Source organism: Acomys russatus, chromosome 1 (assembly GCF_903995435.1).
Source record: "Acomys russatus chromosome 1, mAcoRus1.1, whole genome shotgun sequence".
Classification (NCBI taxonomy): domain Eukaryota; kingdom Metazoa; phylum Chordata; class Mammalia; order Rodentia; family Muridae; genus Acomys; species Acomys russatus.
In genome coordinates this window covers 26,433,132-26,460,380 of record NC_067137.1, presented here as the reverse complement: position 1 = coordinate 26,460,380, position 27,249 = coordinate 26,433,132, and the positions used below count along the sequence as shown (strand labels likewise).

General features: G+C 47.6%; 1 protein-coding gene across 1 annotated transcript in view; it reads left to right on the top strand.

The window, feature by feature from the left end:
• Klhl29 (kelch like family member 29) overlaps window positions 1-27,249 on the top strand; it is a 272,542-nt gene that overhangs the window by 66,290 nt on the left and 179,003 nt on the right. Inside the window, exon 2 of the mRNA XM_051143236.1 lies at window positions 15,815-15,922. The gene's annotated coding sequence lies outside the window, so the exon portion shown is untranslated. The remainder of the gene's footprint in view (window positions 1-15,814; window positions 15,923-27,249) is intronic.

Sequence of the window (27,249 nt, the reverse complement as noted above, 5' to 3'; positions counted from 1 at the left end):
TAAGAATAGCAGTTTTAAAAACATGTTGATAATATTTGTGTGTGTGTGTGTGTGTGTGTGTGTGTGTGTGTGTTGTGTTGTGTGCTAGTAACTGAAGGAGCCGAGTCTTGACTTCAAGATGAAGTTTATAAACAAACCTGAGCTAGTCTGTGGTTCTTTCTGCCTCTCCTTCGGATCTTGACTCGAGGACCAGTTGTGAATATCACAAGACCTCAGTTTATAATTTTTATGTACCAGAGCTTCCTGTGGATGCTCCAAAAATGCTAGGCCTCCAGATTGCTGAGGAATGGCCTTCAGGCAGTCGCTTCAACTCCTGGTTGGGAGTTCTCACGGAGCCCTTAAGTGTTAGGCACTCTGGCTGCAGTGGCCCTGTCACAAAGAGGCTCTTCAGGGAAGTGTGCTCTCATGGGGAGTCACACACAGTCACTGCTGCTTTGATCTGTGTGTGAACCTAGTGCCCTCCCATGATCCCTGTACAGAGTGCTCCGTGTTCTGACCACTCTACCCCATCATCCAATGCATTCCTTCTCCTTCATCTCCCAGAGAAACGTGGCTTGGCAATAGTCAATGAAATTTAAAGGAGGCTTTGGTTCCCAAATCTCTATCCAGTACAGGGCACACTTTCAAGCTGCCCTTCCTCTTAAGAGGCCCTGACTGCATATGATAGTCTCTCCCCACTCAGGACCAACTGGGAAAGAGAGACCAAGGCTTGCAGGTGGAAGGGACTGCTGGGGCAAAGAGGGATAAAATTTTACCTAAGTTTCCAGGGAAACCAGGGGTGAGTGACAGGTGAAACAATCGCACCTGAAAAACTCCATTGCTAAGCCTCCCATTAGGAAAGAAGTACCGAGGCACATTTGCTTGTTCAATAAATGCATCTTAATTTGTTGTATAAGCCAAAGTGGGGTTCGGATGGGGCCTAGGAAATGCTGCCTGTTCTGTGATGAGGAAGGAATGACTTTCTAAAGAGAATACAGATGTACGGGCACATGGGCACATCAGCGGCTAGCAGAGCTCCCTGCAGGTGCGGTCTTTGAAATTGGCTTAGTACCTGTGTGTCCACAGCCTAGGATTATCCCCGTCTGGAAATGAAGAAAAGCCAGGAGCTTGATCACAGCGAGTCCATGCGCGAAGCGAGCTCTGATAAACAATGCTCTTTTGTCCTCTTCCCATGGTGATCTCATAATAGGGAGCAGAACCCTTTGGGTTTCTGTTTTCCCATGTGCAAAGTGAAGGGATTGTCATACTACGAACTTGGGGTGTTCCTGGTGGTTTTGATTGTATATTAAATTCCAACTTTGCCAGGGTGCCAGTCACCTACCTGTAGAACTAAGAAAATTAATTTCATACCAAGCTCCGCCCCCCCTACACTTTCCCAAAGAAAAAGTCTCAAAAAACGTTTAGTAACCCAAATGGATTTTTTTTGGTAGATGGAATTTTTAAAATTTGTTTATTTGTATTATTTAATTAATTCCTTGGGTTGCATAGGTTTAAAGTTGCACACTATATAAACTGATAGTCTATAGATACTGCCTTTTCCACTTACGTTTTGTGAGTCGTGAGTGATACTTGTCCTTCACAGGGCCCCCTCCTGTGTGTGTGGTTCTGTGTATTTTCTTAAGCACTGGGCAGCTTCTGGGTTCCTCCGACAATTCTCACAGCTTCGCTACTCTTAGAGAGGCAGCACTTTTTGAATCATAGAGTTACTTCCACCTTCCTTGAAATTTTTACTCCAAACCACGTGTCCCAGGTCCCAGAAGTGGTTGGATTTTGCTTGTTGTTTGTTTGTTTGTTTGTGGAGGTGTCTTATAGATGAAGATTTGCAATCTCTTGCAGCAGCTAACCCCTGCTTGGGTTGCTTTTAACCTGATCTTTAGAGGTTTGTCGATGGGGGTGGAGAGGTGACTCAGCATGCCTCCTCCTTTGTCAGAGGGTTGGAGTTCAGTTTCCAGCCCCCAAGTCTGGTGCCTACAGCCCCCCTATTTTTTCACCTCCATCGGATCCAGCGCCCTCTTGTAGTCTCTGGTGGCACACATATGTGGATGCACCCATACAGACACATACACACATAAATAAACATTAAATGAATCTCCAAAAAGTTTTTATATAAAGTAAATTATATACTTGCATGAAAATGAACTTATATAACCCAGTACAGTATAATTAATAAGGAAAGAAGAAAAAATGTTTATAACTATACTAAAATGGTGAGGCCATAACCCCAAGACTTCTATGGCTTATGTCAAATAAATTAATCAATGGGTCCTTTTTACTCTTATACATTCCATTAATTGATATAATTGGCCATGTTAAATAAAAGGCATCATACTCTTTTGAGGTATAATAAAGGATGAGAGAAAGATGGCTGTGCATATAGACACAGACAAAACTGCTAATATGCAGAATTCTCACATAAAGCACATTAGCTTACTGTATGGCACGCTGGTGCGTTTCTCATTGGCCCCTTGGTCACTGGTGCCTGTGAAATAGGTCTGTGAGGACCAGACTGGGTGGGCTGGGCCCCCTAAGAACTCAGGCCCATCTTTACTCCATTCCAGACACCAGGAACTGTGGGGCCCTCCTGACCCCTTTCTGTGGACCCTCCACTGGGCTTTTGTGTCAGTTAATGAGCTCAGAGTCATTTGGAAATACGCACAGTGCTCCACAAAAGGAAATAGTAATATAATCAGAAATGATTATATTTCAGCACTTCAGCACTATTGCTGCTATTAATGTCCATTATCACTATATTACCTGAAATGTGTTTAACAATCACAGCCACTAATCAGGGTGCCTGTCCTGGAAAAAATGTGCATTCTCTCCAACTGGATCACACTATGTATTGTGCCATTTGCTGTTTTAAATGTTTTTCAGATAATTGGAACCTGCTACCTCAGACTTTGAAAAGTAATGTAGTGGGTGAAGCCCTGAGAGGTTCAAAGCCGGCACTTCCATCGGGCGAAATAATGCAGTTTTCGTGCAAAATGATTATGACATTATCCCATGATTACATGGGGGGTTAGGGGTAGTCTATTTTTGTTAGACTTTTGAAAGGAGCAAATTGAATCTCATCCAAGTAATCAGAGGTTATGAAGCCCCAGCACTGTGTGTTTGCACTCATTGGAGACTCTGCCCCCAGACTCCTTGAACCCTTTGCTGACCACTTGGGGCAGGCCCAGAGTGCCAGGGAGTTCATTCCCTGCCAGCGACCCTCAGCCAAGGGCAAATGGGAGCTGAACAAAGTGTTTCAACTTCCTGGCCTCTGTGATGAGATAACAGGAAGATGTCCTCTCCTTAGCACTCTTACCCACACCATGTTTGGCTAGGGCAATTCCCATTGGCTCCTCCCTTTCCACTTGCACCCCTAAGGCCCTTCTGGAGCATCTAAGATAACTCTTCAAATAAAGCTCGCGTTTCACATCCTTTCCCCGGTTCTGACGGGAGAGTCCACCTGACCTCGCCATTCTTTTCTCTCTTGTTCTGGAGCCATCTAGAGTCTTATGTTCCCATGCGCTGTTTGTGGAGGACCTTGGCAATAGCCAGAAGTCTTGATGTTTTAAGTCATCATCTTGAGACATGAAAACTCGCAACATCTCTTCAGGTCTGAGAGGTAGCAGGCATAATTTATTTTTTTTCCCACCTCCTTTCTTAAACATCACTACTCCATTCAAGTGCGGCAAGATGAATTAATCCAGGCCGTGTGTAAAGTGCCCAAGATCAATGCCCTCCTTCTGAACATGTATCCATGTACTCTTAGGTAATTTATGGTTAATTTTAATAGATTTGTCAACAGCAGCCCTTCCTCATCTAAACAGGCTGCTTGCAGACAGACCACTTAATTTGCTCCTCAATGTTATTTTTCATACATGGTTGCTGCTCGGCCGACAGATACCAGATGATCCCATTATAAACACATTTGACATGGCTCCCGCTGAAGGGATGGGCATACCCAAGGTCTGCTCCCGTGACAAGCAGTTCACCCCCCAACCCTCACATAATAGTCTGAGAATAGACACTGAGGCTGTAGTCACTACCAGCGAATGCATGCCGATGAGAGCCCAGGTCAGCTGCTAGAACCGAGAGAGTGGTTACCTGCTAGCAAGTCCTGCTTCTTACCTGTCTCTGCATAACGGTGATTAGCCCACTCTTGGGGCAAGCTGGGGATGTAAGGCGGAGCACTCTGCATTAGTAATAGTCGGAAGAATTATCCGAGCTTCCTCAGGTCTCAGTGGACAGCTCTGGGGTGCTCCCCACAGCCTTTCATGCAGGACTAAGTCTAGGATGCCTACGTGGTAACCCAGTTACTAATATACTCACCATTACCTTTTCCTTTCTCAGATCCCTATTCTCTTTTGATGCTTCACGAGTTAACTCCCAAAGAAAGAATTTAAATCTAAATCCTTGTTTCGGGACATTGTCCCTCTGGCTAACTCTCTATCGGTCTTCGGACTCTCTGATCCTCCCAGAGTGGATGGGCACCATGCCTTCCCGGTACACCCTAGCCCAAAGCTCTCTCACCACCAACCACAGTCAGTCTGGCCAGCAAATTGGATGGAGGTGGGTCAACTAATGGAGCAGAGGCCAGCTGGGCCTGCTTCCAGCTGCCTTGAGTGTTTGACTCAGAGGTGAGGGTGCTCTGTCCAGGTCATCAATTTGGAATGAAGACCAGAAATGGAAGGTGATTGCCAGGTAATGCCAAGAGTACACTCTTTAGAGGGAGACATGTTCCCTTTCTTCCAAAGACTAATGGGAGTGCTGATGGACTGGAGCCATTTCTGTTTGGTGTGGTAACTTCAAGGAGTGCCCGGTGTTGCGAAGGAAAACTGTTCTCTGGGCAGGGTAATCTCCACAGTGCTTCTTCGTGACAGAGCAGCATCAATTTCTAAATTTTCTCAATGGGATACGATGTGTGTAATGTGTAATAAAATATAAATAGGCCCTTCAGAAGCATCTATGTGTTTCATTTTATCAACCTTTAGATGCGTTACAGCCAAGTACGTTTTTATATGAATTCTAGATGATATGTAGTATTTTTATTTGCTACTCCATTGCTAAATGTTTCATATAAAACTGAAGAGGGGAAAAAATACACAGTCCCACATAAAAAAGAAGAAGCAGATGGCTAAATGTGACTGTGGGAAGAGACAGAGAATGGAGGAGCCCTCCTTGCCGGGGTGAAATGGGGGTGGAGCAAAGAGAAACTCACTCATTAGCCATTGGCGGCTTGCGCTGCATTGGGAGTAGACTGTTCGGGTTCATAAGAATCTACAGGTGTCTTTGTTATTTCTTTATCCTTTAAATGTACATCTAAATGAGTATGTATTATTTATAGATGTCTTTGAATTTAGAAAAATCAAGCTTGAAAAGTAATGCAGCAAGGAAGATTTGATTTAATGCTTTCTGGAGAGCTGGAGAAAGGGGTTTCCTGCAGGAAGACTCCGGTGTTATCTAACCTTTTTGAGGGACTTTCCCACTAGCTCCTCGGTGACAGTTCAAGGGTAGAAATATCCTGAGGTGGAAGAAAACACAGGAGTCAAGGAGCTAGCCGACCTGAGTTCTCATCCGAGCTTGTCTCCTGCCTAGTCGTGTGACCTTAAGCCTATTGTGCACACTTCCTTGCAGGGGTTTTCCCTGCCTGCATCAGGACACCATCCCAGCCAGTCTATGGTCCTGAGACTGAATACATTCCCACAGACTGTCCTGGACTTGGCCTGACTCCATAGTCACTGGTTTAGTTTGCACAAGAGCAGTGAGATAGATCGGTGAGCCACAGTGGGGTGTGTGTGTGTGTGAGTGTGTGTGTGTGTCTGTGTGTGTGTGTGTGTCAGTCTCCCTATTCATGTGCACATGTGTGGTACTGGAGATCAAACCCAGGGAATTATGCATGTTAATCAAGCACTCAAGCACTGAGCTACACCCCCAGCCCTGCCCCCACAGTTTTCAGGGGAGCCACGAAGCCCCAGTACATCAGGCCACTTACCTGCACATGTCGGGAGAGATCAGGAAAACCAAGTCAGCTTCTCATTCTATTTTCATTTCCTCGGCAGTTTCTACATTGGCCAAGAAAAACAGCATACTTACAGAAATTCCTGGTAATAACTGCTTTCTGCTTGGGTATGGAGAAACATGCCTGTCTGTGGTTTATTTATTTTTTTTTTTTTGAATGGATAATTCATCATATCTGGGAAAAAAATCTCATAATCTCCATAGACTTTCTTTCACAATTTTGTTTCCTTTGAGAGTATAGGAACAAACTCAGATCCATTCAAGGGAAATAGCTCTTTAGTGGCTTAGAAAGCAATGCCTCTCAGACCCATTTGAGGCTAAAAAGGGGAATTCTGAGATGCTGGCCTTAAAGGCTTGGACTCTGGGCCTGGACTTTGATTTACCAGTTGCCGGGGATGAGTGGGGCCAGAGGCCCAAACTGAATATTAATTAACTCTCAGAACAACCCTGATGTTTAGTGCCATCACCCCTTTCAGATGGATGAGACTGAGGTGAGTGGGAAAGGCGGTTGGGCATATGGAGTCACCGTGCAGCTAGATAGCAGAGCTGAGACAGACCCAGGTGTCTTAGAGCAGGGGCTCTCAACCTTCCTAATGCTGCAACCCTTTAATACAGTTCCTCATGTTGTGGTGACTCCCAACCATAGAGTTATTTCTCCTTGCCATTTCATAACCATAATTTTGCTACTGTTGTGAATCTTACTGTAAATATCTGTGTTTTCCAATGGTCTTGGGCAACCCCAGTGAAAGGGTCATTCTACCACGAAAGGGGTCGCAAGCCACAGGCTGAGAACAGCTGTCTTAGAAGGCAAATCTTCCACCCACAGTACAGAGATAATCTCCCGCCCCAGTGCACCTGAGACATGAAACTCCAGGTATGCCATGCAGCTTATGAGCCAGGCTCCAGGCCCTAAACCTAGAGAAGAGCCCAGGCCTCTATCTCTTTGAGGAGGCAGAAACGTACAGAGCCTGAAGCCTCTGTGGCAGTACCCTGCACGGTGACTTTCTGCTAACACTCCTCTTCAAAGCTCTTAAGTCAAGGCCCAGGGAAGCAGGGGATGCTGAGGGATGCTGAGCAGTACCAGGTGCAGCTAACCTAGGATGACCCAGGTTGGAAGATCTCCTAGCCCGACTGATTCTGATACTGTCTCAGCCCCAGATGTGCTCACTCCAGATGTGCTTCTGGGGCTTTGTAATGCCCTGGCCACCTGAGAAGTTGAGGTGTGGATTGCAGGCTCTCCTAAATAACTAGGTGAGTGTTCCCAGGGAGAGACAGGCCTTGGATGAAAGGAATCGTGCTCTCGGCTAGGTGTGAGGTCCCTTGGGGTTGATGCTGAGTCCTGGCTCCTGCTAAGCTGCACCTAATGCTGAGGCCTGGGCTGTGCTGCAAAGCTAAGCTGAGCCTAGCCAGAGCCCATGGCCCCCTGAGAATAAGCCAGAGGCCAGCTTGCCTGCCTGTGGGTTGCTTTCCTTCCATGGCTTCCCCCCTGCCTCCTGGCCTGTTGTTTGGTTTCATTCCCCAAGACTCTCAGCAAGTCTTGATTAAATGTTACTGCCTGGCCCCAGGAGCTGTCATGGGGAATCCAGGGGAGAAACTTGTCCACACTTGAGTCGGAGCTTTAAAGAGACAGCATCCCTGAGAGCTGTGTGGAACAGGAGCGAGCATGATTACCACACATGTCTACCTGGACGGGGCTGGACAAAGGGGTCCCGTGTGTCTCCCTACACAAGCAATGAAGGGAGCCCACACCCACCCTGGTCTGCTTGGTAGAGCAGCAGCTGGCCTGCCTGTCCGTGAATTAGGGATGTTGGCGCTGTCCCTCCTCTCAGGGCACTTGAGGCGGTCTAATGAGGCAGAGGAGATGCAGAAACGCTCCAAACGGCCCACAGTGCCAGGCAAATGTGAGGCGTCATCATGAAAAGCTTAAATTTATGGGTCTGAAGAAGAAGCAACATCTGGGAAGGAATTATTGCAATTTAAAGGGAGGATGTGGGCCTGTTTATAAGTGCGGAATCTGGAAGCGATGTCTGGGGTTTTTTTTTTTTTTTTCCCCACAAACTAATTTGTATTCCAGTCAGAAAACTATGGTGTGACTATCCTCCAGATGTTCAAAAGAAAATTGTAGGAGATGAGTTACATCTTGGAGGCATTTTCTGTCTTTCAATAGGCTTTACTGAGCATCTACTACATGCCAGGTGTAACCCCTCTGCTCACATCTTTGAAGCCACTGTGGGCAAGCTAGGCTGTGGCAAGTGCAGTCAGTGCTTTACCTGCCCCCTCACTGTGGAGACTTTAGGAGGTGCAAAGATCCTCCCAGATCGGCTACAGTGACAGAAACACCTTTATAAACGTGTGGTGGAGACAGCGGGTAGGTGAGGTGGCTGAGTTTGCTGCAAACTGTTCATTTCTGAAGGACATTCTGTTTAATAGTACAAATGATTTGGGCAAGGGTAATCCATAAACTCTTTCCTGAAGTGCTTTGCCCCCAGATATCTGGCAGTCTTATGGTAGCATAATAGGCTCTATTCAATCCATGTGCACCCCACTTTCCTTCTCTCTGCATTCTTTTACCCCAAGACAATGAGGGGCCTAAGGAATGGGGCCCAATGAGGCCACGTTGGCTTGTTAGGGAGGTTTCGTGGGTGACCCTCATGCTGATATTGCAACTGTCACCATTGTTTGCCAGCAAAGTGTCTGTGCCCCCAGAGTATGCTGGGAAACCTCTAGGGGTCAGATAAATGGTGAGTGATAGAGAAGAGCTGGGGGGTCTGAGATCAGGACACTAGGAAGAGCCTTACTCGCCGGGACTCCGCAGGCTCCCAGGACTATGAGTGACGCTTCTTGGCTGGGAAGCTCTTTGACCAGCCCCAGGGATTAGCACAATCCCTGTAGTAGTAACAAGGCTACTCTGGAGCCTGTTGCCATAGGACAGGTGTGACTTGGCTCAAGCTGACATCACAGAATGCCACAGTCTGGGCAGCTTCACCATTCAAAAATGACTTCATGGTTCTGGAAGCTAGCAAGTCCCAGAGCTGTCCTCATAGGCAGCGTCTATTGTGGTGCTCTCCTGGCCTCGAGCACCTCATGGGGAGGTGCGGGGAGACCTGTGAATGACTCTTCATTCTTTAGGATGGTACCAGCTCAAACATTCTATCCGTTTGGGGGCTCTACCCTTTATGTCCACTGTTAAAACAACTGCAGTAAAGTCCCTACCTTCATACACAGCCACGTAGGGCACTCAGGTTTCAACACCGATGATGAGGTTGGGAACAGGCAAATCAATCTGCATAGTAAGATGAGAGATGGTAGCTAATGTGTCACTTAGCCTTCTGAATAGTGAGTGCTCTGCCTGTCACAGAGAGAGGGAAAGAGAAGTCAGGGCTTTCGTGACAGGTAGGTGGCGAAAGTCATACCCTGAAATAAGCATCTAGGAATAGCTTTTTTTTTTTTTTTTTTTTTTTTGCGAACCAGTCAGTACGTGTGCGTCATCGTCGTTTTCTTGATGGAGGGAGAGAAGGAGGGAAGACCCCAGGAGGAATGAAAATTGGTCCCTGAGTTAGAGGAGGGTGAAGATAAATCTTACACATCAGTGGCTTGTGGCTCCAAAGCGCTCTCTGACAAAAATCTTACTCTTCAGAACTTAATTCCTCTTATTAGGAAGAATTTAAATGCCATTTAACTCAACTTTGGTCTTGTGGGATGGAGGATGATAATGAAAGGACTGAGTGGGGAGTGCTGGGGTAATCGTCTTACTGATTGCAAAGACCTGAAGAGAGTGGCTCACTGTTGACAAGTGCGGCAGGGGAGGGGGAGGGACGAGGCCACCTGACCCAACCAGGCTTTTGGGAGCGCTGAGAAGTGGGGTGTAGATTCACCAGGGACTGATGCAATGAGATGGTTCCCTAACACCTTAGGGTGGTGACTGCACAGCAAGTACAGGACAACTCCAGAACAAAGGTATAATATAGAAACGCCAAGCATTCCAGTTTCATCTCACTATTGACTTTCTGTGTGACTCGGGGTGACTTCTTACTTGAGGAGAGCCTCTGTTTCCTCATTTGTATAATGGGGGATAATAAAAGCAATTAGTTCATCAACTTGTTAGGAAAGGTGAAGGAGAGAATGTGTGTTGAGGTAGGTTTTGCAAACCTCGAGCGCTGTGGAAATGTTATTTCTCTAAGCAGGCAGCATGGCCTCAGCAGACACAAGCTTGCTTTGAGGAATCTATGCTCACAATAAAGCTTGCCAGGCAGGGCCTCGCTAGCAGCTGAAAACAAGTAATGGATCTCATCAGTGGCCAACTCTGGACCTTAATGGAAATGGGAAAAGCCTGCGTGGTGCTGGGTGGACTTTTCAGACTGTGCTCTGTCTTTGCCTCTTCACTCTCCACTTTAAAAGCAGAGCCTTCTGGACCCCTCGGCCCAGTGAACTCTTAGGAACCTAATGGATAAACCTGATGCTTAGTTTTGTATTGGCAAGATGCCTGCCGGCTTTGGTGAGCCCATGCTTGATATTATTAATGGATGGTCTGTTTTTCTGTCTTCTTAAAAGAAAGCAACTATGAATGAGCGTTCCCTCTGCAGGATGTGTTTGGAGTGGAAGTCTGAGCCTGATGCCAAGGCTGCTGGGGAGCCCTGCATCCAGGCTGACAGGAGGTGGGCTTGTGGCTAGTTCTCTCCTTTCAGTATATGGCCTCAAGCCCCTTTCCTTTGCTTTCCAAGAAAGATGGAATCTCTGTTCCCTAGCCAGCCGAGGGGTGCTGGACTGCCGAGTGCTAGAACCGTAATTGGGTTGTATGGTCAAGAGTCAGGCATAGCTACTTTCTGATCCAGTATCAAACTGGAGACTCTCCTTAATTGGTTTCTCTTCTCTGTGGGCAGTTTCTCTCAAAAAAAAAAAAAAAAAAAATGGTGTCTTTTATAGAGACGTAAAAACTCCTAGGGCCTTTGTTTATAATTCTCCTGGCTACCAGTTTGGTTTGTGTCAGGAATCATCTGTACCCACAGATTTTGAGTTGAAGTGGCTCTCTGAGTTAGATGTTGAAATCTTTAAAGCATTTAACCCAAAGAGCCCATTCCTAGTTCTTGTCTTCATAGTGGTCTTTGTCTTGTCAAAGGCAGTCTCATCGGGTAAGTACCTTGGGCAGTTATAGGCTGTGCACCCCCATTTACGAGGTGTGGCGTTAACCTGGTGTGATTGGGATTTTTTGTTTGGTTGGTTGGCTTTGTTTTGTTTTAAGAATCTTCTGTCCTTTTTTTCATGTTATTTTTATTACGATTATAAATTGTCCTTTGCTAATTCCGTTAATGGAAGAGAAGGGGTCAGTTTGACTTGAAATAACCAAGATCAAGTCCCCAGGTAAGGTGCTGGTGTCATGTTCCCTGAGACTTCTTGGGTTCCATCCTGAGATGCTTTCCCAGGCCACGAGCTTCAGAAACTGAAGGTCCTACAGGGTTAACTTGGGATCAGAATTATCACCAGAGCTAGAGCCAGACTTGGTGGCGTACTCATTTAAGCCCAGCTCTCAGAAAGCAGAGACAGGAGGATCTCGGTGAGTTCGAGTCTGGCAAGGTCTACACAGCGAGCTCCAGGACAACTGGATAGAGAGACCCTGTCTCAAAACAACAACAAGAATATTACTAGAAAAGGGTTATTCATTTTTATAGAATTTTTACTTTTTTAATTCAAATCTGATCATATGATTTTCCTCCTTCCATTTCTTCCTTCTACTTGCATTTGTGTACTAGCCCACACCCCTCTCAAAATAAAGGACTCTTTAAATACACACACACACACACACACACACACCCTAAATATATAAATGCAACCTGATCCATTTCATTTAGCATCACTTATGTGGGCATGATTTCAGGGCTGACAATTTGGTATTGGAAAACCAACTAGGACGCGTGGACTGGACTGCTTCTGCTCTCAGCATCCTTCCTTAGTTGCCTGCTGTTCTTTGTCTATGAGTACGGCCTGTGGGATTTCCCCCTTCCATGTTAGCAGGTCTGTTGGTGTTGTCATTGCTCAGGGCTTATGTAAGCAGCCATGTTGTTGAGCTATCATGACTGAAGCTTCCCTGCAATTTCTAGGAGACAGAACCTCACAACAGCCTTCTTATTCCTCGCAATGTTTCTGCCTCCTCTTCTGGAAAGCTCCCCCAAACCTTAGGTTCAGGCATTGTGTTGTAGTCGGGATGGGCACCCCACACTTGTTCTTTTTCTTTTAACATCTGCTGTAATGGGGAGTCTCTTTGATGAGGGGTGAGGGCTATATTTATCTGTGGGTCTAAGGATAAATATTTAGAATGCAGTTAGGGATTGCCCTCATTTAGTAAGGGAGCGGTAGTAGGCTCACCTCCCTGATCCATGACCTGACTAGCTCAGTTTAGCGGGCTAGACTTCTAGTACCAGCCATGACTTCCCCCTCATTAGGCATTGCTGGTTAGCACCAAGATACGAGCACCACCATTGCACCCTTTTGGCTATGGCTTCATTCTGGCGTCCATTGTGGTTCATGAGCATAGAAACAGGCTTCTGGTCATTGCAACTGGGTTTCTAATAACGTAAAATTACTTCTGATGCCAAGTAGCTCATTAAAGCAGAGTGTGGATGGGTGAGTGGGTGTAATTTGTAGACCATCTTAGAAGAAAAGACGGTGAGTCATGGTCTACCCTGCGCAGGCACAGACCTGAGATTCAAATAATGATACTATCTGTTTTCAGCCCCACCCACATCTGACTGCGACAAATAGAGGTTGGATAGGATGAAAAACATCAAGAATGGAAAAATATGACGAGATAAATAAAACCACTGAAACACGGACTAGGGCTGGATATAAGCTAAGAATAGTTGGGTTTTTGGTTGGTTGGTTGGTTGGGTTTTGTTTGGTTGGTTGGTTGGGTTTTGTTTTGTTTTGTTTTTTGTTTTTTCAGCCCTTAAGGGAGGAGCACAGGGCAGGAACGGGCTAGAGCATGACGGCTTGGGAACTCCTTGCTGGGGTGACTGGTGGTGCCCTCGAGTTAAGTGATGCTGAAGAGAGGACGATGCTGACGAGAAGAGGGAGCACTCATAAACCCTTTCTCTAGTTTGAGAAATAAGAAACAGGCTCTTAGGAATGAAGTAACTCACCTGGCATCACAAAACCATGTGGCTACATACAAATTACTGTTGTAAAATCCTATTTAATCCTCTCCTAAAGTAACCAATGGGCTCAAATGTATCAATTAGGGGGACTCAAATAAAAGAACAAGTCACAGGAGTGTAGGTACAGTATAAAGGTACCACAACAGTATAATATTCCAGTACTAATAATACTAATTACTATTACTACTACTACCAATAATAATAATAGTGATAATTACTACCTATAAGCTTCAGGGTGCAGGGGAGGCAGCTAATACTGGAACCTATTGAGGAGGGGGGATGCCCTCTCCCTCAGGTAGCGCTACCACCTTCATCTGAGGAGCACAGCCAGCACTTGAAGATATAACAGGGCCAAGGCCAGTCCATACCCGGTCTCCTACTGATGCCCATGTAGGTTGAACCTAGCCAGGAGTCAACAGATATCAGGACCAAAGCGATGCCCCCTAGAGATCAGATATAGAGCAGGTGGTGGGGTAAGGAGCTGGCCTGGATGAACAGAATGGTTCCAGCACGCTAGCAAATGGGTCATTTCATATCAGGAAACAGCCTGGCTTTGCATGTGGCTTATTCCATGCAGGACTCTTACAGTGGTCCCTTCTACAAATGAGATCTAACACAATAAGAGGAGGGACACAAGGCCATTGTTGTAAGAGTAAGTCATAGACGGCTCTGTATTCCCTCCCCACCATTGCTCGTTTTAGCCTCCTGTCTAGCCTGTGCCATATTCATTCTGAAACAACCCAGAGCATGGGTATTATCTGCCTGGAGGGACGTGAACTACCTGGATTGAGGAGAAGAAAGGAGGTAGCCTGACTTGGATTTCTAAGAGATTCTCCTCAGATGTCCAGTAGCCAGGATCCTCATGCTTTTAGTTACTAGCTTGTACAGTGGCCTACGGGACCCGCCACAACCAGAGTACCCAGCAGTCAAGTTTCATCTTCTTCTGCAATGTCCCAGGTCCAGCCACAGAGACTTTCTCATTGATCTTAGAAGGATGCCCCACTTCCCAGAGTCCTTTGCACTGCCTCTTCCCTCTGTGATAAACTCCTATGTGACCCATCCCCCATTCCCTCCCACTATGTACATAAATGTCACCCCCTATGATCCTGACCTCACACTTTTGCAGTTGTACAGCAGTCCCCAGAGGGCATCCTTACAGCCTGTTCTGCCCCATCCCTACATACAAGTCTCACCTTCTTCTAATACAGTTTTCACCTTTGAAGTTCATTGTTTCTTGTTTGTTTCTACCCAGTAGACGGTGAACTCCATAAGGGTGGTGATGTTTGTTTTGCTTTGTTCATTCATGCATTTCCATTCCCTAGAACGTGGCCTAATATGCTGTAGACACTTGATAGTTGTTGGATGAATGAAAAAGAATGAATGAATAAATGAGTGAATGAATAAATGAGTGAATGAATGAGTGAGTGAATGAGGTTCTTGAGACCCTAAAGTCAGTGTGACCGCTATCTTCTAGACTTCTCTCTCCACCAACACCTATCTGCTGAGGGTCTTTCCCAGAAATTCATTGATCCTCCTATCACCATTGTTGCCAATAGCTTGTGGCTGGAGTGATCAATGTCCCCGCATGCGTCACACTGGCTTGGTGGAGGAAATGTATTCACGACTTTGGCTCTGTGTCAAAATTAAATGGTGACCTTGGCTCCCTTTGCCTCCCCACAGAGGTTATTTCTTAATCATAAAGGGAACACTCTGTCCTTGGGAAAAGTAATATTTCTGCCACCTTCAGCTTTCAAATGGCTATTTGATATGGCTCACGGGTGTCCCTGTCAGAGGCAGCTGAAAAAGCTTAGGTAGAGAGAGGATCAGCAAATGACCTGTCGTGTCGTCAGAAGCTGGCCATGAGGTGGGATTCGTTTACAATAACTTATTTACCTGTCCAAATCCTTCATAACACATTAAAGCTTTCTCCTGCTATCCAGGACCCTGGAGTGCTAAGGGGAAAAAGGAAAATCAATTGCTAATGATATATTCCATTAAAAAAATATATTGATTCCAGGTAATGACAGTCCTGTGCTTTTGCAGGGAGGGTGCCATTTCCCATCATGGCAATGGCTTTCGCATATATTACGTTTGAAAGCATGAACAAGGAATCATCTTGCCTTGCCATAACAGATAGCCCCTGCCTAGTAGGTATTAAATCTATATTTAAAACATTTCTCTCCAAGGATTTCATTCTTTGCTTCCTCAAGGTCTTCTTCCCCATTGTCTAAAAAAAAGTAATGATTTGTTATTGTAATTCTGGAGTTTATGGCCTTTTCAGCATTAGATTAAAGACCAAGTTCCTTGGGGTTTTTCCACCTTGAACTGCTTTGTGTGGATTAGGTGGGCAACACTGCCATCATTCTTAGTCGTGTTCCGTGGTAATGGCTCAGGAGTGGGGATTAGGGCTAGCCTGTTTGGAAGATGGGCAAGATGATGAGGTATTGTTCACTGTACCCCGTCATCCTTGTGTGTTATGATAGGGTGAGGTACCCTCGTTTGAGAGAGTCCACAGGAGGAGGGTCAGCATCAGGGGAAAACCTGAGGTAGGGACAATGTCCATTAAGGGTGGGGCCATCTAAGATACTGGGACTCAAAATATATAAAATGATGGTCATTCCCCACCCCAACCCCGTTCTTTCCCCCCTTTCTCTCTCCAGACTGGCTGGCTTCCCCGTTATGCTCATGTGTTGCTAAGTGCTGGTGGCCATCAAAGTTTTTGCATCCTGGGGACGAATCCTGAGCTCACCAGAGACGGACGGCGCAAGGTAGGTCCCTACTTAACAAACCTGGAATGAGGGAGCCATCTCACCTGGACAGAGCTGGCTGTCTTCTCTCATTCTGAAGGACTGGGGGGGGAGGGAGATAGATCTGGTCCCTTACTTGATGTTTGATGAGAATATTACCACAGCCATGTGAACCAAGGATGCCCAGGGCTCTCTGAGCCATCTTGGCCCCAGTCAGATCTCGTGTCTGTGGGGAGTTCCATCTGGGGGTGACCAGCAGCTACGTCAAGTACTTCAAAACTGTTGTTCTTTTTGTAGGTTTAAAAAGTTCAAATGGTATAATTCAGCTTTTTAGTTATTAAAATGTGTCATTAAGTATCATAAAAATAATGTGTTTTGCCAGGCACAGTGGCACATACCTATAATCCCAGCACTCCGGGAGACAGAGGCAGGTGGATCTCTGTGAGTTTGAGGCCAGCCTGGTCTACAAAGAGAGTTCAGGACCTCCAAGGCTACACAGAGAAACCCTGACTCAAAAAATAAAAAAAAATTAAATTAATTAATTAATTAAAAATATTTTTAAATATCTGTTTTAAAAGACCATCTCTAAAAAAAGTGTGGGCATCGCTCAGAGGAGTTCTTAGCATACACAAGGCCCTGGATTCAACCTCTAACATGAGAAAAATCCCTGTGTATGTGTGTGTTTGTATGTGTGTGTGTGTGTGTGTGTGTGTGTATACACATACATATGTACATAGAAAGCTGAAATTGTATAAATGATATAATTATATTCTACAGAGATAAACATGTTGGTCTCTTTTCTCATGTACGTGTGCACATAGGTCTGCATTACATATGTACATGGGATCACACTGTACCCACTATTACTTGCTAAATGCTGTTTTGACTCAACAGTATGTTAAGGCAGCATTTTATCTCAGTGATTCGAAATCTGTGTCATTTGTCAAAGCTTCCTATTTTAGGGATATATAATATACACATATCATATACATAACCTACTTAATGCCCTAGAGATGGACTTCTAGGATATTTTGAGTCATCTACTGTAGCAGTACCACAAAATACATTTCTGAGAATGTTCTTTGCGTAGCCATTTATTTTCTGATGTTAAATTTAGAGAGATCTGGCCTAACATTTAAGATGCAGGGCTGTCAATCCAGGAGAGAGCCAGGTGGGGATTGGCAGGCCGGGGTTGGGGGGGAGTTGTGACCTACCTGGTGAGAGCATAAATCTTCTGAAAAGCAACTGCAGCATTGTTCTGTCACCTGCCAGCAAGCCAGGCACATGCCTGCAGCAGTGATGGAGCCTGCAACTGAACTCGCCAGCATGCACACATTTGCTACCACTCAAGGGAAGACCCTCGCCTGCGAGGAGGCAGGCTGAGGACGGGGTGGGAGTGCAGGCTTTCAGGAGAACTATGGCTCAGCTAATCTAGCCCCATGTTCTTGAGCACCTCTGACCAGGAGCATCTACCCGAGACCAGCAGATGCTCTGAACTTAGCTTAGACCATCAGGATAACAAATTCTCTTGTTGGTCAAACTGCTGTATCTTGGGACCCAGTGACAGTGCAATTGAAGGTAACAGTATATTCTAGTATTCTTCAGAGCCAGGGAAAAGCCTGTGCTTCTAGGATCTCAGATTTTAGGTAGCCGAGATTGTATTCAGGAAGTTACAGGGGGCTACTGACTGGTGCTAGATGCCACCATGAAGGTGCCCAGCACCCACCCATGCCTGCAGCAGTTACCTTCCAGTAATATAGCAGGGACTTGTGGGCCCCTGACCCAGAGACCTGCTGGGCTGTTTCCATGAACCTAATACGACTTCTGACGGGAGTTGGGTGGATGGATGGACTGCCTTGTCCATTGTGCTAGGCCTTGGGGGGGGGGATGTCTGACTTCTGTGCTGTTGGGTCAGTGAAGCATGGGGTTTGGGAACCATCTCCTTTCCAGCTAACAGAGGGATAAAGAAGAAATGTGGAGGCGTGCTTCACTTGAAGTCAGCTTTCATTGGCTTATTCTGCACTGCTGTGTGCCAGGAAAGAAGGGACTGGGGCCTGGGGCACCTGGGGTAGTGTTTGGGTCCTTAAATGTTTATTCTTAGTTTGGTTCTTCTTATTCCCTGTTGCCACTGGAGGTTTGGCATGGGACTCAGATTCATCCCAACTATGGGCGAGTATGTGTAGATTCAGGATGGGGGAAGAGGTTGATCTGACAGTTCTCACGTGGTACGCCAGAGAGAGAATCCTTTAGAGGGCTTGAGTATCGGTATGCCCCTAGACTGTTGTCCCTATAGCGCATATTTGTCTGACCCACCATTGGTCCATTCCTGAAGGGTGAGAGCTGTGTCTAATGCAACTCTGAATTACACCTGTCACATCCCACCAGCACCAGCTCTGCGCCAAGCCAGGACTGTCACTGTGAGTTACCCATCATATATGGGCCCTGTACTGGATGCACTCTGTATTCCTGGTTGGAATACCCACTAATACCCATAGAGGGTAGGAGAAGATGTGGAAGCCCACTATGGCCTCTATGGACCAGGAGAAACATTTCTGGACCGGTTTCCTGGGTCCTGCTACAAAGCAGGCCAGTTTAGGAACAATGTGTGGAGAGCTGCTGCCTGCCCTCTAAAGCTGGATGGAAATCACCCAAGTAATAAGAGGGTCCCAGAAGCAGGGAGAAAGAAGTCTAACATCTGTGCTGCCAGGCGTGGTGCACTGGAGACTCGAGGCTGTGCAGAACTGAGGATTGAGCTAAGAATGGTAGGAACCGATCTCTGAGCTCTCGAGCAGGTACCAGGTCACTGCCAATCTCCCTCGTCACACTGAGGGCAAGCCTGTGCTGTCCGCCTTGCCTCTGTCACTGGAACTGTGGAACCATCCCATACAGGCCTTCCAAGAATCCTCCCTTCCTCCCCCACCCCCACCCCCAGCAAACAAAATCTCTGTTTGTTGTACACCTTCAAGATCCCAACATGTGCGTCCTGTGTGAATGGGAGCTGTTCGTATGCAGGCTCTGGGTGTCCGCACTCACTACAGCTTCACTTCCCCTGACGAGACCATCCCCCAAGGCCTAGGACAATGGACAAGACAGTCCATCCATCCACCCAACTCCCGTCACCACACACTGTCCTCTGCCAGCCTCATCTCCCCCACTTAAGGGAGCCTCATTTTCCTGAGCTACTCAGTTCTTCCTCTCCTCTACTGGCTTCTTGTCCATCTCTGTTAGACCTCTGTACCCATGACCCCAAGGATAAGCCATTAGGACATCTCAGTAATGCTCTGGACACCGTATATGCTCAGCCATTCCCTTGCTGCCTTTCTTGGTCTACCCTGGGGACCCCCATAGCCATCTCCTCCACTGGACATGTGAGCCCTTGAGAAAGCGATGTAGCCATGGCCACCGTCTGGATACAGTCCCTCATCATGGCCTTACCTGGGCCCCACCCCTTGGATGGTATGTTCTTGCGTGCCCTCTTTCTAGGACCTCTTTGCCTTTCCATCAAAAGTTTCCCCCAAGACCTCAGTGACTTCCTCTTATCCTTGCCCTCCCTCGCTGTGTGAACTGAAGATCTCTGGCTTCTCTTCGTCCCATGCCCTAAGGCAATGGTTCTCAACCTTACTAATGTTGTGACCCTTTAATACAGCTCCTCATGTTGGGGTGAGCAACCATAAAATTATTTCCAATGCTACTTCGTAACAGTAATTTTGTACTGTAAATCTCGATACACAAGATATCTGATATGGAACCCTCTAAGGGGTCGGGACCCACAGGTTGAGAACCATTGTCCTAAGGCTTTCCCCCAGCTTTTCATCTCTCTAGTGTCCTCTGTTCTCTCTGCATCACCTGTGCCCTGGACTTGACACTCGGCTGGGTCTTCTGTCACTGTCTTTCAGTTGCCTTTCAGAGTCCTTGAGTTAAACCCATCTAAAATGAAGTCCCTTTGTTGCTGTTTCCTGTGGCTTTTACAGGGGAGTCCTCAGCACTCCACATTCCGACTGTGTTTGCATCCTCTGTCTTTGGGTCTCATCTTCCTTCTCTGACCATTAGCTTCTACAGAGCAGGGTCTGTCTGTTCCTCCACAGTGCCAGCACAGGGCTGAGTTGGTACGGGAGTATAGAAAATCATGTTCTGACAGACACTGGAGAACCGCAGTATGAGGGAGAGGCCCCTGGAATTGGAGACAGTGCACCAGCTGCAAGTCCAATGTACCAGTAACTGTGAGAGCATCGATCTACACAGTGAGACTAACCCTGACCTCTCCTGTCAGGAGACTGAGGAAAGATGAGGGGAGACCATGAGGGACAATGAAGGGAAACTGAGAAAAGACTACAAGGGGACGCTGAGGGATGTGTCAGTTATGCCACCTAGGCAGCAGTGCCCAGCCTTGGGGCACAGGGTCATGGCCCAGTTTTACCAGTCTAGAGGATTGGGTCTGTCCACCAGGAGTTCTAATTGAATTGTTCTCACTAGATAGCATCTAGTTTGAATTGCTGTTCCCAATTTAAACTGTCACCCAATACCTGGGCTGTCAGAGGCAGGAGATAGACTGGAGGGAGCCCAGGAGCTCAGAGCTTAAATGTGCACAGATCTTCCATTTAGCTGGTAAAGAGGGGTAAAGGGGCACACCCCAGTTCCTTCTGTCTTCAAAACCTTGTTTGTCACCTAGGCTGCAAATACTTTCTCTGAAAACCTCAGAGCTCTATTTTGTGTCAAAGTTTGACTGTTTAAGTGGCCTTCCTTAGCTCGTAGGCACCCTTGCTGGGAGCCAAGACTGCTGGGAACAGCTGAGAGTTTGTCCCCTCTGTGGAGACAGCTGAGGTAAAGCATTGAGGTTCTCCCCAGCCTGGAGTCTGTGATATGCCCAGGATGAAACACTCTTCCCTTTTTTTTTTCAAAATTGGAAAGAAAGAAAAAAGAGAGAGAGACTAGACTCACAGCACCCTTGCCAGCATTGCCTGGTAAAGGACCATGTGTGCATTTTTGAGTGGGCATGCTCTCAAACTCATGAATCTCCATCCATTATAGATGATCAGACATCACCTACAATTAAAAACTGCTCAAATGTACTTTTAATCCATTTTATTAATATATGCCTATAAGCCCAGTACTAAGGAAGCAGAGAAAAGTGGATCTTGAGTTGGAAGTCAGCCTGGGCTGCATATTGAGATTCTGTCTCATTAAAACAAATAAAACATTCTTTTAAACTTTCACCTTATCACCCTGAATTTCTCTCCACTCCCTCCACCACCGCCTTTGCTGGAACAGACATACCGGAAGCAGTGGGGGCTGCAGGATGCACGCTCGGCACACCGTGAAGCAGAAGGTTGCCACAGCACTCGGCCCTTCATCCCTTGAGGCATTATTGGCAGCCACGCTATGTATTATCCCACATCTGCTACCCAGATTAGCTTCGACCAGTGCTCTGTCCTTAATGAGATTTCCTGCAGGGAAACCAGCAACCAAACATACTGTGATAACATGGGAAGGATGCAAAGAGACTTTACCCAGAGTGCTATGGGAGAGTGCACTTAACAAATGTTCCTTAAGCAGTTTCTATAGTGCAGGGTACCATGCTAAGCACGGGGAGATGCTGCAGTAACCATATGGAACTCCCAACCCAGGGCTCACACTGGAAACTGAAGTAGCATCCTAGCCTGGAGACCATGCCGTTTGCCCCAGTCTAGCCTTCTCAGAAGCTGCCAATAAGTATTTTGACTCTCACCTATAAGCAAGCTGGACATGAGAGGATGGAGATATGTAAGCCTCATTCACAGAGCTGAAGCTTGCCTTCCCAGCCGTGTGAGACTGAAGCAGCCTAGCAACCCTCGTGGGCCCTTCCTTTGATTTGTAGCAACTCATTTAGATAAAAGCATCTGGATTGTAAGGTAGCAGCAGCAACAACAACAACAAAAAGAGAGAGAGAAATCATTAAAAGCATATTTCTGCATTTACAAAGTAAACTAATAACAGCACAAAGGTAACAATTAACCCGCCCCACCCCCACCCCCGCCCCCTCCCCGGGTACCCAGGCAGATGCTGACCATGGGAAATAAAATCAGAACACAGAGAGAGTCTTCAGAAGGCTGCTTCTGGAGCTCAGTGCCCGCCTGGGGATGTGCGTGCATCAGGCAGCCCAGGCAGCCCAGGCAGCCCTGGAGCCCCGCCCTCCCATTAGCACATAGAGTGGTACCCTGCCTCTCCATCCCAGAATAAATAGTGTGATTATTTATTTAACACCAGTTCTGAGGCTTTCTAACATGCATTTGGAGTGTTCTGCCATCTTGCATAGGCATGCGCTTAGGTGCAGCTGCTGACACATTTGGATCCAAAGAGAGAACACTGCCTTGTGCCAGCCAGCGTCTGATGACTTTGCTCCCATCCTGACTTGTGGGCTAATAATGTGCTCCTTGGAGCACTTTGTCCTCGTCAACCTAAGTGACTCATCTTTGCTGGCGCAGTGCTTCTGTGAGAATGCCCTCCTCTAGTGAAGGCCTGATGTTGAGACACTCCCAGCACCCACTCAGCCGCAGGCTTCTCTAGGTACTGCTATGGGCCTTCCACTGTTTCCTGTGCATCCTCTTCACCTGGTGGCTGTCCGGCTCTAGGCATGCGAGGGTGGCCCAGCAGAGCCAAGCCAGAGCCCCCACACACAGGGAACTGCTGACTGACTGCAGACATGATCACTGGGGCCGGGATGGGGCCCTGGTTCCATCCCATCCTGAGGACAGTGGTGGGAACTCCATCTCTGGGAAACTCCCTGAGGTGTGTGTGCCACAAAGAAGATTTGGAAACATGGTCCATGTTTTAGGCATCAGGAAGATCTCCCTAACCTTCGCTGTAACCCAGACCCTCAATATACTATCTCACATTCGAGCCACACTTAAATGTACACTCAATACTCACATTTTCACCCACTCTTTCTTTCATTCTGGACACATTTCCAGTGAGCTGCAGAGGTTCAGAGCATTGCTCCCTTCCCAGTGCAGGTATAACCCCCAAGCTTCAGTTACGTCAGATGCAAATAAAGGTTCTGAAAATGTTTACTTAACGTTATGGAGTCCTATCTGGAATAGTGCCTAAAGTATGGCACTATATAGGTATCTGTTGTTAGTCTAAGGGGCCAGGGCCCCAGTGGAGCAATGGAAGCTAATGTCTGCTCTCTTCAGTACTAAATGCACCTTCCAAGAAGGTGTCCGGGGTGTGCCTATCCACAGGCCTCCACTAGTCCATCCTCCTGCTGCAGTGGCTTGCTGAATACATCTGTCAGTTGGTGAGGTTGGCCCTTCATACAGGAGGATCCCGGACAGCCACCAAGGAGCACCCAGTTCCCATTGCCCATGGAAGCACAATCCTCCCATTGATTGGAGCCCATATTCTTTACCTGTATCATGGGGAGTTGGATTCACTGTGGATCCCCTAGGGCCTGTCAGGCTCCGTCCCCAGGAGTGACACTGGATATGCCTCCATGAGAGCTTCTGGGACTCCACCACAATTAGCACTGTGGCTTTAGAAGATATGTCAGCATGTCCTTGGGGCATCTCTCATTAACAATTATGAAGTCATTATCTGGTAAATAATTCATAACCCGAGAGATGGAATAAGCTGCCAATAAACAATAATCCATGTAAATGAGGCTTGGAAGGGTGAGGGTGTGGCCATGAGGAAGTTCTCTCATGAAGGGCAGTTCTCTGCTCACCTCCGGTGTCATTTACCTGTCCCTAAGAGTCTTGCTCAGGCTTGGCCTCTGCTACCCACTCCAAGGTCTTACCTACCCCTAAGCTCAGGCAGGAGACACTCTCTATGGTGAAAAAGAAAGGCTACGTGCAAAATGCTGTATTTGCCCATGGGTCCCACTCCACACCACCGTCATCCCACCCTCGCCCTGTGCTTGTCAGTACTGCCTTGCTCTCTACAGAGGAATAACCTTGGGTTGGGGTGAGAGCAGCGATGATTGGCCAGAGAGTGTCACACTCCTCTACTGTGAGTCTCATTCTTTTCATCACGTGTCTAACCCTTGTCTCTGTACGGCCCATGACTCCCCAGTGGAACAGAGAGCATGGCAGGCCCATGTCCCCCGCCAGCCCCATGACTGGGTTGGACCCTAGAGGTACCTGTATAGACCAACCTGTCTGGTTGCTAAATTATGTAGTTAGGCATCTTAGTGGTATATGGAGACACAACCATGGGTACCAGGGAGGCAGCGGGAAAGGATTTTTTTCAGGACGCTAATCCCGAATGTGCATCTTCTAACAGACTTGTTGGTTTATGCCCACGAGGGTAGAAGCTGTAGCCTCTGGCTGTGCTCAGAGCCAAGAGTCTTCTGTACCATATACCTTAGTTCTGGTTGTGCACTGGTGATTAGGACCAGGTTAGCTCCACAGGAAGTGCCCCTCTCCTGCCTAACTTATTACCCTATCCACAGAGCAGGCTCCACCCTCTTATCTGCGGGGGCCCCTTCAGAGACCTGCCAGAGAGCCTCAAGGTTCCAACCTCACTGCTAAGAGGCCCCATTCTTCTTCTCCTGGATGATGCTGCAGCAGACAGGGCCCTTGCAAGGCATGGGTTCATGCAACATACTCACCAGGCTTCCCAAGCAGTCTTGGAGTCTTGAGCTGTTTCCTCCAAAGAACAGGGTGGGGTGGTGGTGACTATGTAATTGTCACACATCTGGAATGCTGCACAGACGTCTTGTGGCCAGGCTCTGTGGTAAAAGTGGCCACAGTGGTTTTTAGACTTGCTTAATTCTCAATGGCCACACTAACCAGCTTCAGGTGAGGTGGTTCCTCTTGGCCTTTTGACCTCTCCTCCTGCAGCCAGCAGGGCAGTCAGGCAAAGGAGGGCATGTAGGGCAGGTGAATCAGTCACTTGCTTCTTTCTAGAAGAGCTTAAAGCAGCTGGAGCTCCCACTCCCATCCCCTCACCCCTACCTTTGAAGTGCATTGCCTCTCGGGACGCACTGGCCCTCAATTAATGGCCAGGCTACCACCGCGGCATAGCCTCCGCTTGGTGCCGAGCCCCAAGCTTTCAAGATGAGGGTAAGTTCTATCCTGGACATCTTCTGCCTCTCCGCGACCAATTCCAATTGCCTGCAAATTTCCACCATGACTGTCCTAAAAAGGAAGCTGCTGCCTTCGTTTCTGGAGCCTGGGAGGCTGCTGGACCCAGCCCCGAGCCAGGGAAGAGCATGGAACACCAACACCTCTCTCCTTCCTGCCCACAGCCTTGCTTAGTTCTAGAAAAGGATTCAGGGGACACAGAGGGACCCATTAAGACATCATAAATCAAGACAGGAGTGAGAACGAGTGTAGAAGAGGAAATGGAGCAGAGAGCGTCATCTGTGGGAAACACATATAAGAAGCTGCATACACAGGCTGTGAGCTGCCACAAACCTGCCTCCAGGCCTCCTTTGGAATAGCCTGGGATTCTGGTCGTGAATGTGAAACCATCTGCCTGTCTCTTGCTATACAGAAGAGAGAGTGCATCTCCAAAACTGTGTGCTCAGAGGCTTGCCCCAGGCTACTACTTCCTCTGCTTCTCCAGCTTGCCTGGTCCTGTGGAGGCTGGGGACTTGTCACTTCAGCCCACTGGGACAGGAGTTTGTGTGCTTTGGCTGTGGGCAGATGGACAGGGCTGGGAACTATATCACAGGCAGGGGAAAGGGCGATGCTCAGCCCCAGTGGTAGGCATGAGAGAAACTGGCTTTTGTCGTAAGACGCAGAGAGGATGGCATGTCTGGATTACGGCAGAGGGGATATCCTGACAGCCCCAGGGACAGATGATCGATGACAGTCGCATCCACATACAACGCAGTGTCTCCTGCTCTCAGCGAGGGGTCCTCTGGGCTGCTAACTGGTGTTCCTGGAGAAACCTGCTCAGAGGTGAACTTTACTGGGCTTTGCTAGTCTCCCTCCTCTGTCTACAGCAAGCCCTGGGGATGGATTGCCTCTGACACTAAAGCCTCTGCCCAGACATCTCCAGGGAAGGAAATTCCATCAGCTCCCAAAGACCTGTTCCAGTGGCTCCTGAAGGCTTTGCTTCTATCTGACCTAAATCTCCCTTGCTGCAATTTAAGCCCATTTTTCCCTTGTTTTGTTTTGAGTGAAAATGGAGAACTGCTAGTCCCCAGATGCCTCAGAAGGCCGGGTGAATTAGAAGCCCTACTCTATCTCCTGCCACACTGAAGCACGTACAGAGTCCTGTCCTGTTGGATCGGTCTCTGCAGCAGCCTCCAGACAGAACAACACGCACACTCATGACAAGGTCTCACCCTGGTGGGTGCAGGGAGCATAGCGGTGAGTGCAGCAACCACTGAGGTGCCCCCAAGACCAGGGGGTGGCTACTGTGAGGTCAGGAAGACAGGCGTGTGACCAGAGCGGCATTGTTAAGCAACATGAGATGCCAGGGTGGGTTGGTACCCGTTGAGGGCCTCCCCTTCTCTGAGAAGAAGAGGAGAGGAGTAAGGGGAGGGGGCATGAAGGTAGGCCTAGAAGGAGAGGAGAGAGGGGGCTGGAATCAAGCGGTAAAGTGATTAAATAAATAGATAAATAAATGGGGGGAAAGTAAGTCTGGTTAAGCAGCCAGGGCTTCCTCAGTAGGGGTGTGCTATGGAAGGGATGACGAGGTCTAGAGGAAGCAAGGAGTCACAAAGAGGAGTGAATTACCAAGAGAACTTTGTCAACTTCAGGTCACAGACTTAGGTTTGAGAAAACAACCCCCTTGGTTGTAGTCCCCTATACTCCTCTAGCACTCAGGTGGGAACTCCAGCTCTCCACAGCTCATGCAAGTCCCAGGCTCGGCATCCCACACGTCGATCACCCATTCGCTTGGTGAAGTCTGTGGAAAAGGAGTGCCTCAGGCAAGAACACCCACTCAGGTGCATATTTCTGAGCTTTCTGCTGACCTTCTGGCCTCCTGGCCCACTCAGTTTCTCTCTCTCTCTCTCTCTCTCTCTCTCTCTCTCTCTCTCTCTCTCTCTCTCTCTCTCTCTCCCCCCCCCCCCCCCCGTGTGTGTGTGTGTATGTGTGTGTCTTTTTTTCCTGGGAGTAAATAACCTCCTCTTGTTTGGGCTAAAGATTAGCCATTTTGTAGGCCACTGAAGCCGGTTCCTGGAAGAGCTGGGTTCATAGTGTGCTTGTTTGTTTACTCTGGTTGGGAAGCAGTTAGAACTTGCAGCCGCTATGTCTAAAAAGCACCGACGTGAGTAGCCCTGACAGCACTGGGATGGCTCATAACGAAGGCCAGAGACGAATTTTGATTTTTCCTAAGCCAATGGAATTAAAACCTTTCCACTCTACAGGAGAAATGGAGAGAAATTGAATCCTTTTTCCTACTCGGTTATCTTTCTG